At 36.3% G+C, this 13,127-nt stretch overlaps 1 long non-coding RNA gene and 1 pseudogene across 1 annotated transcript; both read left to right on the top strand.

Annotated features, from left to right (window-relative positions):
- Window positions 1–944: 944 nt before the first annotated feature.
- On the top strand, window positions 945–2,128 carry LOC147937639 (F-box/kelch-repeat protein At5g51250 pseudogene; annotated as a pseudogene).
- Window positions 2,129–5,632: 3,504 nt separating this feature from the next.
- On the top strand, window positions 5,633–7,014 carry LOC147937638 (uncharacterized). Its single transcript, XR_015565003.1, has 3 exons — window positions 5,633–5,824; window positions 5,968–6,083; window positions 6,663–7,014. It is a non-coding gene; the product is annotated as an uncharacterized LOC147937638 (long non-coding RNA).
- The last annotated feature ends 6,113 nt before the right edge of the window (window positions 7,015–13,127 follow it).

Genomic DNA, 13,127 nt, shown 5'->3' with positions numbered 1-13,127 from the left:
ATGAACATAACAACAACAACGTTTTACACTTGGATCCAACTCCAGATTCTTTCTTTCCACCACTAAACCCCCATAAAATACCCCAAAATCGCTCCCAAAACCATCACATTTGCTCCTCCATTGTACCGCAAGACTGCAAGATCGATCAGATACCCAATTACAAGATAAAGAGGGTTTCCTTGCCAACGTTCACCACAAGTGTTGTTTCCATTAGGACAAAACCCGTAAAACAAACGTCACAGTACGTACTATTCTTTAATAGAAATGGTTTTAAATGCCCAATCATCTTCTGTCTTTTTCCAACATCTCGGATCTTCTTACTTGTAGTGTAACGTAGGTCTATGCCCTTGTACAACAACAAACGGTGTCTTGTTCCTATTAAAAGCCTTGATGTTCTGATCTTGGAAGCTTTAGGTTTATATATATTTTTTCTGTTCGTTTGCTCTGTCACAGAGCCTCTGTATCTACTTACTCTCTACCTTTCGTCGATAAAACGTTGCTCTTCCTCTTTATCTTTTTCTGTGTATATGCTTTAGGTTTTGCGTGAGTTGTGTGAGACGTATGTTAAAAGACATTTTTTTTGGATATCAGAGACTCCCATGAGATGTTGGACCAAGAGCAACAATCTTTTACTAACTTTAAACATCATTGAGGAGAAATTTGGAAAGTAAACGATGATAACTTGAAGAAGAAGTAAATGGAAACTTCTTTTTTTTTTTCATTCTGGCATTTTCTATGAACCAACCCCTTATTTTTCGTGGCTTTTATTGGAAATAAAATTTGTCATATGTAGCCAGCCACTTATTTTTTCTTACCCAAATTTTGTCACATATGTACATAAATTCTAGGGTGTTCTAAATTCTACTTATAAACCGCCGCAAAAAATAAAGATCAAGCAAAAAGCTAACCTTACAATACGGCTGTCTCGTTAATATCGTCAATGCATGTCACCACCGGAAAAGAATATGAAGATGAAGAAGAAGAAGCCGTCGCCGAGGCTGCAATCGATTCCAAATCCTTCACTTCCTCATGATTTGCTGTTGAGCATCGTTGCACGCGTCTCAAGAGTGTACTATCCGATTCTATATCTCGTCTCCAAGAGCTTTAGATCTCTCCTAGCTTCACCGGAGCTATACAAGACCCGGTCACTCTTAGGCTGCACCGAGAGTTGTCTCTATGTGTGGTCACAGTCTGGTACGAACACTAGCTGGTTAACCCTCTGTCGGAAACCTGGTCAAACCCTAACCAATGACACGACTAAGAGTAAGGAGAACTCAAGTGGGTATGTTTTGTCTAGAGTCCCAATCCTACATTCTCCTCCTTTGCGGCTTTGCGCCTCTCGAGTCTCGTGGCGGTTGGTTCTAATATCTATAACATTGCTGGATCGAGCAACCAAAAGCCCTCCTCTAGCGTCTGGATTTTGGATTGTCGGTCTCACACGTGGCACGAGGCACCAAGCTTGCGGGAGGGGCTACGTATGATTTCTGCTAGTGTCCTTGATCGAAAGATATACGTGGCAGGAAGTTTCAGAGATGGTGATTCCAAGTCCATGAAGAACTCGTTCGAGGTGTTCGACACTGAAACACAAATTTGGGATCGTGCGACTATCACTTGCAGCAAGGCAAAATGTGATTTCTACTCCTGCAGAACCACATGTATTGACGGAAAGTTCCATGTGGTGGTACCGACTGACTATCAAAGCAAGGCGGTTGCTTACAGTTCCAAGGAAGGTATATGGGACACGGTTGGAGTAGAAATGAATTATGATAATTTTGTAGCTTCTTGCGAGATAGAGAATGTTTTGTACTCTTGCAGTTTAGGAGAGTTTAGATGGTATGACACTAAGGCAAGGAAGTGGAGATATTTGAAAGGTTTGTTAGGACTACCCAATTTCTGCTCTGGTAACAATGTTAAATTGGCTAATTATGGTGGAAAGATAGCGGTTTTGTGGGAGGAGGGTTTGCTTTATTATAAACCTAATATCCGTAAGAAGATGATTATGTATGCAGAGATTACGCTTGAAATGCGTAGAAATTGTGAAATTTGGGGGATTGTTGAGTGCTTTGGTGATGTGCTTACAGTCCCTAGATTGTATTCTTTGGCGAAGTTTCTTGCTGTTACTCTTTGATAAATGGTGTCACAAGACTTGAAACGTGTTTTCTTTTGGTAATATCATATTTATTTGGAATACTTTGTGTTCTTTTGAGGGAAAAACGGCCAATTCCCCCATGAACTTAGTTGCTTTATCGTATTCCTACCCGAAATTTTTTGTTGAAAAAAAGGTAAACAAAGGAGTCGAACTGGCGACCTCAACGTAGTGACGTACTCAACTAAATACCAAATTGCTACAAGAGCTCTCATTGTAAAACGAAACCTAACTATATATATAATCTCGTGTTTCTTCTTCCTCATCAACAATTGAAAGCAGGAGACAGATCTGAACAAACAAAACCATGTCATTGATGACTTAGGGGGTGTTATTCAACCTTGTATTTTAATGGAGTTGGGTGTATTTCAAAATCCAGCGTTATTCAATTAGGTATTCTAAAAAATACAATAAAATTTGGTGTTATTGGATTAAACATTTGTTGGATGATTTTAAAGCACTTGTAAAATTGTTGTTATTCTATTTCCAATGGATTTTGTTTCACTTTAGATTTTAACGTAATTTACATCCAAAACAGGAACAAACACAATCCTAACAATTTTTGAAGTATTTCATCTCTCAGACTTCTCATGAGTATCTCATCGACTCATGCTAAGCGGAGAAACCGCCGCCGGAGCTCACCCTGAAACCGCCGTCCTTACAATGTCAAGGATCTGTAAGGAAGCAGAGGACTTCCTTGATTACGACACAATGCACAGTCTATGTTTCCTTGCCGTTGTCCCCTATTGAAAGCTTAGCCGCTTCAGCTGTTTCGACGGATAGGAGTCTATGTGCGGCTGCGATTGTGGTTCCCACCAAGGGAGGTTACACGGTGGAGATTGTGGCGAAATACAGGCCGAGCGTTCCGATTCTATCTGTTGTTGTGTTGTGCCGGAGATTACTCGTACCGATGGACTTCGAACAAGGACTCGACGGAGGAGACGATTAGGTCCGCCATTTTAATAATTTAGTTTATTAATGTGGTTTTAATTCACAACCCAATTTATGGATAAGTTCTATTTTTTTTATTTACCTTCAAAAGTAAAAAAAAGTCCACTAGTAATGACTTTCAAAACCATCAATAATGTTTTTCAAATCCACTAATGACATCCAAATCCACATTCAATTCATTTACAAAACCATTAGACTCTAAAATCTACTAGTATTTTAAATCCATTAAAAACTTTGTTGAATAACACCCCCTTAGACTCGACGAACCATTTATAAGAAAAATCAGTTTCGTTTCCTAAGCAAGTAAGCATCATCAAAGCTCAACAAATCAAATAGTTTACACAATTTAGCAAAAATTAAACACCTAAAACCCCCCTTTAATCAATACCCAAGTTGAGGTAATATGAAAACTTGAAAACGCCCAATTTTACAGGTCTCGATAAGGAATTCAAACACCAAGTGCTTCAATAACATAAACCCAGATGGAAATATTCTTAAAGAATACCAAAAGATAAAATTTGAAAAACAGAAAAAAAAAAAATACGACTTTACAAAAAATCTTAGATGAGATGACGACGGAGCAGACATTAAAAAAGAAAAAGGCGAATCAATGACAGTTCTTGGGTTATTAATTTCTTTGTCAAAACAGAATTGAAATCTCTTTGTCTCTGCAAATTTGTTTCTTTCTATCAATGGTTCACGGGAAGAAGAAGAAGAAGAATCGAAAGCGGTTATATATACGTATGTGTATGTCACAAGTAGAAGTCTTGTAGCACATTTGGTATTGAGTCGGGTGAATGTATGGAGAGGTCAATGGTTCGACTCATCAGCTGTCATTTTTTCAAACAAATTAATTTTAGTGAAACTACGTCGTTTTGTTCATCTACGTGGCATCCCAATCAGCTACACTAACGGTTTAATTAACGGCATCTTCTGATTGGTAGGTTTTGGCCACATTTATAAAGTTTAGGTAGTAAATTCAAATTATATATTAGTTCATGTAGTTTTAAGCACACTTGAAAGTTTCGGATAGGAATACGATAAAGCAAGTAAGTTCATGGGGGAATTGGCCGTTTTCCCTTCTTTTGAGTGTATGCAACTATTGAGGAAATGAGTTATCTATCTCTTTTGTGACCAAAAAATGTCTTTGAACTTTTGAAGCAAAAAAAATAATAATGTGTGTAAGCTTTTTATATGGTACCTGACCTCGTAAGATATAGTATAAGAATGCTATACAAACCTGTGTGTGGCAAACAAACAAACAAAAACAAATCAGTTGAATCACGTCTCCTCGGTTTTCATTTGGATCCAACTACCATTAGATGATCCAACTCCATATTCTTTCTTTTTACGACTGAAGAAGCCAACAAAATACCTCAAAATCACTCCCAAAACCATCACACTTGCTCCTTCAATGTACCACAAGACTGCAATATCAGATTCAGATCCAAATTTGTCGTATCACTACCGCTAATAACTTCCCCAGATGCCAAAATCTCAACAACATCATGAACTTCTCCGTCGTGGTTTCCCACATACAAAAGAGTGAGTCTTTCCCAAATGCTCGATCATCCTCTACCTTATCGCAGCGTCTCTAATCTTCCTACTTGTAGCGTACATTAGGTCTATGCCCTTGCAACACAACAAACGGTGTCTTGCTCCTATTCACACACTCCAGATCACTCTTCAAAAAGCTATACTGCTTCCCTCCTCTAAGAAACTCAGTCTCTGTCAAAAAGCTATTAAAAATGCACGACCTTTTTTTCTTGAGTACTCAAGATCATTATTATTCAATGAACATTATTTTGCTGTATAAAAGAAAGAACAAAGGAATGTGTTAACAAAGAAAGAACAATGAACATTATTTTTTGTATTAAACTAATAAATTTTCCATAACACAAGTACAGTTACCTCGTTTAAGTGCGGTGATTATAAAGGCTCTAAACTGAAATTATCACTGTAGAGTTCATACAGATTATCACTGTAATGGACAAAAATATTGCAGAACTTGACATTATCATCTTATAAAACTACAATCATGTTATGGTCTTATAAATATACATAACTTGATATTTTAATTGTTATATAATTATAACAAAAGAATGTAAAGTGAATGTGATTTATTTTTGTGTATGAGTTTTTTTTTTTAAATGAACTTATATAATTATAGTTTATAGTTACACCATGAAAGATATTCATTATTAATAATTTGTAACAGAAAATTCATGAAAAAAAAATACATAGAGACATTAGATCTTAAACAACTTTTGCAAATAAAGTTTAAGTTTTTTTTTTTTTTTAAAGCTCCACGGTTATCTTATAAAAAAAGTGAATCGTCTCGATGCAATTCACCAAATAAACGGATATGTTATTTTTAGTTACATGAATAAGCAAAATGTGTCAAAGTTCAAAAAGCAAATAATTAGAGAGAGAGAGAGAGAGAGAACACACGAATTAGTAAATTACCATGGCGATGAAACGACAGCGTTTGACGATGGAAGCTAATATTTTGTTCGGTCATTAGAAAGAGCCGTTACAATACTTTGGACGCGTGGATTTGTTTAGAAAAAACTATATCTCTCTCTCTCTGTATATGATTCCAATTAGGGTTTTTGATTCGTCCAATCTCTCTCTGCTCTTCTGCTTCTTTCATCTCCGGTCAAATCCGTTTACTCAGAGGGGTTCTACGCCACCGCATCATACACCGACGGAATTCTCAACAAAAAGGTCCGTTTCTGATCTCTTCTATCCATCGCTCATCTCACGATTGTAGGGTTTTTTTTTTTTTTTTTTTGAATGTCATAAGAATCTGGTGAATCTTATTCAATTTGTATCCTTACCGTTGATTGGGTATTTTCTCTAATCTTAAGGTCTTCGATTCTTCTTGTCTCTGATCCTCGACCTCGGCTTCTCCATCTCCGATCAAATCCGCTTTACCAGAGAGGTTCTACGGATCTGATTTGTCGCGGAAGTCTTCTACTAGCAGGTCATGAGAACTTTCTTTTCTTATCTCTTCAATTCCTAATCTCACGAGTTTATGGTGGTTCTTATAATATTTTTGGAAACGATGTGCTTGCTTCATGAACGAGATGAGACAAATTTCAACATACATTTCAATTGTTTATTGCGGTTTACTTGGATCTGTATTGATTATGTAACTTGATTTTGTGACTATAATGGTAAAGAATTGTTAGCCTTTTTCACAACATATGTGTTTGTTTTGTTTAGGTTCTGATTAGGATTTTTTGGTGTTACCAAAAAGAGTAGGAGTTACATAGATCCATTGCTAATCTTAGTTTTACTTCGACATATAAATTGATTCAGTAACACTTGATTTTGAGATTATTATGTCAGAAAGTTAGTTTTTTTTTTACAATATATTTGTTTTTTTCTTGTGTATGTGTGTTATGCATCTTTTGGTCGTGATATAGCTGGACAATGGTTTTTAGTCTAGTTTAGTATTGTCGTGAACTTAAGTTGTTATGCTGAAACTGACTAATGGCTCATTCCTGAGATAGATATGGCTCAGTAATCTGATGATATCTTTTATTTAACATATGAACAGGCTGTTGGACCATACAACCCTCTGAAACCAAGGGAGCAAAGCAAATGGAAAAGGTTAGATTTGGTGTTGCCTATTCTAATGTTGGGACATGAATAAGAAATGGGTTGATGATGGTTAGTGCATCAAATGAGGTAATTTAAATTACCTCTTTACAAGTCCCGTGTTGCCTATTCAAATGCCTCGGCTTGGTATTAGACTTTTCTTATGATGAGTCTACAAATCAGAGATGGAATGATGGTGGTGCGTGAGTGAGAAAATCTGTCCTGTGTTGCCTATTCAAATGCCTCGGCTCGGTATTAGACTCTTCTTATGATGAGTCTACAAATCAGAGATGGAATGATGGTTAGTGCATGTGAGAAACTCTGTCTCTTGTTGCCTTTTCAAATGCCTCCGCTTGGGTTTGAGACTCTTGTTATGATGAGTCTGAAAAATATAAATGGATTGATGGTAATGCATGAAATGAGGTAATTTAAATTACCTCTTTACCAGTCCCTTATTGCTTATTCAAATGCCTCGGCTTGGTTTGAGACTCTTCTTATGATGAGTCTACAAATCAAAAGTGGAATGATGGTGGTGCGTGAGTGAGAAACTCTGTCCTGTGTTGCCTATTCAAATGCCTCGGCTCGGTATTAGACTCTTCTTATGATGAGTCTACAAATGGAATGATGGTTAGTGCATGTGAGAAACTATGTCTCTTGTTGCCTTTTCAAATGCCTCGGCTTGGGTTTGAGACTCTTGTTATGATGAGTCTGAAAAATATAAATGGATTGATGGTAGTGCATGAAATGAGGTAATTTAAATTACCTCTTTACCAGTCCCTTATTGCTTATTCAAATGCCTCGGCTTGGTTTGAGACTCTTCTTATGATGAGTCTACAAATCAAAAGTGGGATGATGGTGGTGCGTGAGTGAGAAACTCTGTCCTGTGTTGCCTATTCAAATGCCTCGGCTCGGTATAAGACTCTTCTTATGATGAGTCTACAAATGGAATGATGGTTAGTACATGTGAGAAACTCTGACTCTTGTTGCCTTTTCAAATGCCTCGGCTTGGGTTTGAGACTCTTGTTATGATGAGTCTGAAATATAGAAATGGATTGATGGTAGTGCATGAAATGAGGTAATTTAAATTACCTCTTTACCAGTCCCTTATTGCTTACTCAAATGCCTCGGCTTGGTTTGAGACTCTTCTTATGATGAGTCTACAAATCAAAAGTGGGATGATGGTGGTGCCTGAGTGAGAAACTCTGTCCTGTGTTGCCTATTCAAATGCCTCGGCTTGGTATTAGACTCTTCTTATGATGAGTCTACAAATCAGAGATGGAATGATGGTTAGTGCATGTGAGAAACTCTGTCTCTTGTTGCCTTTTCAAATGCCTCGGCTTGGGTTTGAGACTCTTGTTATGATTAGTCTGAAAAATAGAAATGGATTGATGGTAGTGCATGAAATGAGGTAATTTAAATTACCTCTTTACCAGTCCCTTATTGCTTATTCAAATGCCTCGGCTTGGTTTGAGACTATTTTTATGATGAGTCTACAAATCAAAAGTGGAATGATGGTGGTGCGTCAGTGAGAAACTATGTTCCGTGTTGCCTTTCAAATGCTTCGGCTCTGGTCTAAGACTCTTATTATGAGTCTGAAAGAAATGGATCGATGGTAGTGCATGAAATGAGGTACCTCTTTACAAGTCCCTTCAAATGCCTCTGCTCAGGTATTAGACTCTTCTTATGATGAGTCTACCAATTAGAAGTGGAATGATGGTGGTGCGTGAGTGATAGCTCTGTTCCGTGTTGCCTTTCAAATGCCTCGGCTCGGGTTTAAGACTCTTATTATGATGATGGGTCTGCAAAATAGAAATGTATTGATGGTAGTGCATGAAATGAGGTAATTTAAATTACCTCTTCATCAGTCCCGTGTTGCCTATTCAAATGCCTCGGTTCGGTTTTAGATTCTTCTTATGATCAGTCTATAAATCAGAGAAGGAATGATGGTGGTGCAGTGAGTGAAAAACTTTGTCCCGTGTTGCCTTTCAAATGCCTCGGCTCTGGTCTAAGAGTCTTGTTATGATGACTCTGAAAATTAGAAATGGGTTGACAATGATGAGTCTGTAAAGATGGAATGATGGTAGTGCATGAGTGAGAAACTCTGTCCCGTGTTGCCTTTTAAATGCCTCGACTCAGGTCTAAGACTTGTTATGATGAGTCTGTAAATCTGAGATGGAATGATGGTAGTGCATGAGTGAGATACTCTGTGTCCCGTGTTGCCTTTCATATGCCTCGACTCAGGTCTAACACTTGTTATGATGAGTCTGAAAATCAGAAATGGATTGATGGTAGTGCATGAAATGAGTTAATTTAAATTACCTCTTTACCAGTCCCGTGTTGCCTATTCAAATGCCTCGGTTCGGTTTTAGATTCTTCTTATGATGAGTCTATAAATCAGAGAAGGAATGATGGTGGTGCAATGAGTGAAAACCTTTTTCCCGTGTTGCCTATTCAAATGCCTCGGTTCGGTTTTAGATTCTTCTTATGATGAGTCTATAAATCAGAGAAGGAATGATGGTGGTGCAATGAGTGAAAACCTTTGTCCCGTGTTGTCTTTCAAATGCCTCGGCTCTGGTCTAAGACTTGTTATGATGAGTCTGAAAATCAGAAATGGATTGATGGTAGTGCATGAGTGAGAAACTCTGTCCCGTGTTGCCTTTTAAATGCCTCGACTCAGGTCTAAGACTTGTTATGATGAGTCTGTAAATCTGAGATGGAATGATGGTAGTGCATGAGTGAGATACTCTGTGTCCCGTGTTGCCTTTCATATGCCTCGACTCAGGTCTAAGACTTGTTATGATGAGTCTGAAAATCAGAAATGGATTGATGGTAGTGCATGAAATGAGGTAATTTAAATTACCTCTTTACCAGTCCCGTGTTGCCTATTCAAATGCCTCGGTTCGGTTTTAGATTCTTCTTATGATGAGTCTATAAATCAGAGAAGGAATGATGGTGGTGCAATGAGTGAAAACCTTTGTCCCGTGTTGTCTTTCAAATGCCTCGGCTCTGGTCTAAGACTTGTTATGATGAGTCTGAAAATCAGAAATGGATTGATGGTAGTGCATGAGTGAGAAACTCTGTCCCGTGTTGCCTTTTAAATAAATGCCTCGACTCAGGTTTAAGACTTGTTATGATGAGTCTGAAAATCTGAGATGGAATGATGGTAGTGCATGAGTGAGAAACTCTGTCCAGTGTTGCCTTTCAAATGCCTCGACTCAGGTCTAAGACTTGTTATGATGAGTCTGTAAATCTGAGATGGAATGATGGTAGTGCATGAGTGAGAAACTCTGTCCCGTGTTGCCTTTCAAATGCCTCGTTATGATGAGTCTGAAAATCAGAAATGGATTGATGGTAGTGCATGAAATGAGGTAATTTAAATTACCTCTTTACCAGTTTCGTATTGCCTATTCAAATGCCTCGGCTCGGTTTGAGACACTTCTTACTTGATGATGGGTCTGTAAATCAGAAGTGGAATGATGGTGGTGCGTGAGTGAGAAACTCTCTTCCATGTTGCCTTTCAAATGCCTCGACATGGATTTAGATTCTTCTTCCGATGGGTATGAAATTTTGTCACCTGTTATTTCCTTAACACCAGGTAATGATGTAATTAATTAATTGTTTGGTATTGCATTGTAGAATATTAGAAGTTGAATAGTAAATTATATAACAATGTTTACAAAAATATTTGTTTTCAATGGCTATTATTGATATTTTCACTTTTGCAGGGTGGTAGCTACGGATCTGGATATATTTTTTGTCAGGTTGGTTGATAGTGATGATGTTTCAGCAGATATTAGTTAGTTGTATTCGTTGAGAATCTTATATAGTATTTTAACTCACCTGATTATATGCGTTAATCAGGATATTACTTCTGGAATGGATTTGGAGCTTGAAAGAGATCAGTTGGTTTTAAGCACATTTGAGAATATCAGAAGTAAGCATTTCTTTCTGATCTCTCTCTTCCTTTCATACGTTTGTTTCTGTCAATGGTTTCTTTCCAAAATCCATAGCCAATACAGATTAGTTTCTGGTCCCATTGTATAATAGTACGCAGGGAAGAAGAAAAATAATAGAGTTGTTACGAAGCAAATTGTTATGTATCCTTACCGTCTATTTGAGGCACATACCTCAGCAAAAAAGGATTGTAAAGGATTAATTACTGTTCTTGAATATTACAGGTTTGAGCAAATAAGAATTACAAGCAATTCTTCCTCAGGTTGGTTGATTGATACTGATCATAATGATCAATTTGATTGTTGTATGTATCTCAGAGAAGAAACTAATTGGTGTGTTGAGTGAAATTCTTAGCTTACTACTAAAATAAGAACGTCAACTGATTATATTGCTGACTCTATTTTATTGCAACACGACCAGGTGATGTGACATTTGATGAGGTATTGAACTCTACTGATTTTTATAAAAAGCAAAATCAATAGATCTAAGATCAGATATAAGAATACGTTTGCAAGCTGGTTATTGTGTGTTCTTTTTTTTCAATCAATGGGTTAGATTTTTATCGAGAAATCTTAGTCAATTTGAAACTGAAACTTGCTTGCTTGCAGAACACAAGGGTCGAGCTATATACATAAGGTATAAAACAAAACTGAGATGTCATCTCTTTGTTTTTGTAGCATTTTACTTTCTCAGGTCTTTATAGGAAGACATGATATAAGCATTGCTTATGCTTCTAGATGAATTAACTCTCCTATATAATCGGAGATATCTTTTTGTTTTGCCCTTAGAATTAAAAGGGAGCTAAAAACTCCCAATATACCTGATTTGGTTTGGTCAGAGTCTTCAAATGTTCTAAGAAATGGGAATATTGGAGACTCTGAGCTACACTGCGAATGGCCCTAGAAACAACAAACATGGACACACTATTTTCTTCTTTTTATCAATTTGACATTGAAAACGTTTTCATCCAAAAGTCATTGAGCTTCTTTTGCATAAACTTGGCGATGATGATTCAAGATAGTCAACTTGGTCGTGAAATATTTTTCTATCTAGCCAATAACTGGTTTTCGTATTGGATTTTTTACAAATAGTTTTTAACATGAAAGTTTCTCAAAAGATGTTTTTGATTGTTAAAAAGTAAAAATTAAATTGAAAAATGTCGACAGGGAAATATTTGCAAATAGTTTTTAACATGAAATTTTCTCAAAAAAAGTATTTTATTCTGTTAAAAAGTAAAAATCAAATTGAAAAATGTCAACAGAGTAATATTTGGGAGATTAATATATTCTTGATTTTTTTCAAAGTGGATGTTGAATACTCAATTAAGTTTGGTTTTTCAACAATTACTAATTTATTTTTGGTTAAACATATATACTGATTGGTTTAGTTCAATTTTAGCTTAATTTAAATGAAAACCGGATGAATTTTCAAGTTTATAGTACGTTGGTTTAAAACGTTTTAATTTTAGGTTAAGTCAAACCTTGATTTTGACTTTGACTAGACCCAGGTTCATTCATCATATTCATTATTCAGTGTTTAAAGAATATGAAACCGTTTAGATATGATGTCTGGTTCAAATGTCTTGTAAATTGAGTGCAACATTTGGTACTGTTAATGGACGTATTTATATAGTGATCATTTGACCCGAATCGGGTCACCCGATGGTGTGTTTAGTCTAAGGAAAACTATAGTAGTTTAAGAAAATACGAATTCATATAGTTTAGTAATCGAATCGAATATTGAAGGTACATTGATATTAAAATGTTTTCTTCACCATTGCTTGCTTTGTAATTTTAACTAATCTAATTCACATGATGAACATAACAACAACAACAACAAAAACGTTCTTTATTACTTGGATCCAACTCCAGTTTCTTTCTTTCCACGACTAAAAAACCCGATAACATACCCCAAAATCACTCCCAAAAGCATCACAGTTGCTTTGTCTGCAAGATCATAAACCAAATAACAAGATGAACAGGGAAGCCATATTTCTTTATTTCTTTCATATATATGTTTGTTTATGTCGATAGTTTTTTTCCAAAGCCATAACCAATACTATAGTTTATGGTCCCATTATATAAAAATACTCAAGAGAAGAAAATAAATAGTAGAGTTGTTACAAAGAAAATTGTTATGTAATGATTAACTCAGCAAAAAAGTATTGTAGAGGATTAATTATTGTTCTTGAATTTGAAAGGTTTGAGCAATTCTTCCTCAGGTTGGATGATGGATATTGATCATATATAATGATTAATTTGGTTGTTGTATTATCCCTGAGAAGAAACTAATTGGTGTGTTGAGTGAAATTCTTAGCTTATATACTAAAACAAGAACGTCAACTGATTATATTGCTGACTCTATTTCATTGCAACACGACCAGGTGATGTGACATTTGATGAGGTATTGAACTCTACTGATTTTTAAGTGATAGGTTTACAAAAAGGAAAATCAAGACTCTTGAGGTTTA

Source organism: Camelina sativa, chromosome 9 (genome assembly GCF_030686135.1).
Source record: "Camelina sativa cultivar CO46 ecotype springtype chromosome 9, ASM3068613v1".
Taxonomy (NCBI): Eukaryota; Viridiplantae; Streptophyta; class Magnoliopsida; order Brassicales; family Brassicaceae; genus Camelina; species Camelina sativa.
Note: the sequence above shows the minus strand (reverse complement) of the source record. Positions and strands in the feature narration are given on the sequence as shown.